The sequence below is a fragment of the Crocuta crocuta genome, unplaced genomic scaffold (genome assembly GCF_008692635.1).
Source record: "Crocuta crocuta isolate KB4526 unplaced genomic scaffold, BGI_CrCroc_1.0 scaffold167, whole genome shotgun sequence".
Lineage (NCBI taxonomy): Eukaryota > Metazoa > Chordata > Mammalia > Carnivora > Hyaenidae > Crocuta > Crocuta crocuta.
Window position 1 is genome coordinate 5,937,582 of NW_027532406.1, and position 1,488 is coordinate 5,939,069.

A 1,488-nucleotide genomic window follows, 5' to 3' on the forward strand; every position below is an offset into this window, starting at 1 on the left:
CGGGCAGGGACGGGGGGCAGGAAGATGAAAGGGTTGGGACACAGATGGGGGGCAGAGGTGGTGCCCTGCTGGGAGGCGGGCAGGTGCTGCTTCCCCCCAGGAGCCGCCCCTTCCGGTAGAGGAGCCGCACAGGGTCCCCCTTCCTGGTCTCGTTCTGCCAGAATGCCTGGGTCTGCAACCCGGCTCTGCTCTCTCCCGGCTCTGCCACCTTGGGCTACCAAACCTTCCTCCGCCTCAGGTCCCTTCTCCATAATGCAGGGATAATAGAAGCTGGCTCACAGGGTGCCCATGGAAGTTTCAGGAGATAAATGTTGTAGAGCACTTAGAAGAATGCCTGGTGTGTGAAGGGGCTCGCAGGCATTCGCCGCTGTCCTTATGCGATGACTGTGCCCCTCGTCTTCCTCCTGGGTGGCGTGGAGCCCCGGGAAGCGGACCCCAGGGGGGCCGTCCCATTTGGAGGAGGGCAGGGCCCAACAGTCAGGAAGCCCAGTGTAGGAGGCAGGCACACGGGCGCTCCTCTCCAGCTGTGCCACTTTGGGCCGTGTGACCTTAGGTACGGTTCCCTCTCATGTAAGAAGAGTATTAAGCCTCCCTGGAAGGGCTGTGTACTCCCTGGAAGTACTGGGCTGGGCATCGGAGGTCTGGCTTCTAGCCCCTGCTCATCATTACTGTTGGGGGACCTTGGGCAGGCCGTACCCCCTCTCTGGGCCTCAGTTTCCTTCCCTGTGAAGGGAACTGGTTAGACGTGCTGCTCTCTGACCTCCTCAGAATCTACCAGGGCTAATGCTCTGGTTTCCTGGGCTCCTGGTTTCCGAGGGGGCTCTGCTCTACGACCCATCTGGCCATTTCCCTGGGGGGCTCTCTCTGGGACGCACAAAGCACTTCTACGTGTGAGGGGCCCAGCAGTGGGCCGCGGAGGGACTAGCTCCCAAACAGCGCCAAACAGCGATCGGTGCTCCCCTCGCCTCCGGGAAGGGTGGGTGCGAGGCCACAGGCAGCCTCGGTGGGTGGGGAGAACTGCGTAGCCGCAGCCGGGAAACTGAGGCCTCAGCCGGGAGTCAGGGGCTTGGAGGCTGTGCCAGGAGATCTGCGAAGGTGGGGTGCTGCAGCCTGCATGCTGGGGGAGCAGGGGGCTGAGATGGGGGCCTCTGAGAGCAGCCCCGAGAGGCCAAGGGGAAGGGACTGGGGCGGAAACGGAGGGGAACGTGAGGACTCACCTTCTCGCCTGGTTGGCCCTTTACTCCCTGGGGCAGCCACATGCAACACAGGGTGTGGGGATGAGAGAGAGAGGGAGAGAAAAAAGAAGGGATAAGAGAGAGGCGCACACACAGGACTCTGTTAAGGGCACAGCGACCAAACAAACGGAAACACTGTGAAGTAAGAAACAAAACGAAACAGACACTGACGTGGGACAAGTTCCGCGTCTGAGAAGCACGGCACGTGGATGGCTCCTGCCTCACCCCTGCCCGACCCCAGCCAGCCGCTCTG

At 62.0% G+C, this 1,488-nt stretch overlaps 1 protein-coding gene across 1 annotated transcript in view; it reads right to left on the minus strand.

The window, feature by feature from the left end:
• The window catches only part of COL13A1 (collagen type XIII alpha 1 chain), a 79,144-nt gene that overhangs the window by 72,940 nt on the left and 4,716 nt on the right, over nucleotides 1-1,488 (minus strand). Inside the window, exon 3 of the mRNA XM_077778537.1 lies at nucleotides 1,218-1,244. The gene's annotated coding sequence lies outside the window, so the exon portion shown is untranslated. The remainder of the gene's footprint in view (nucleotides 1-1,217; nucleotides 1,245-1,488) is intronic.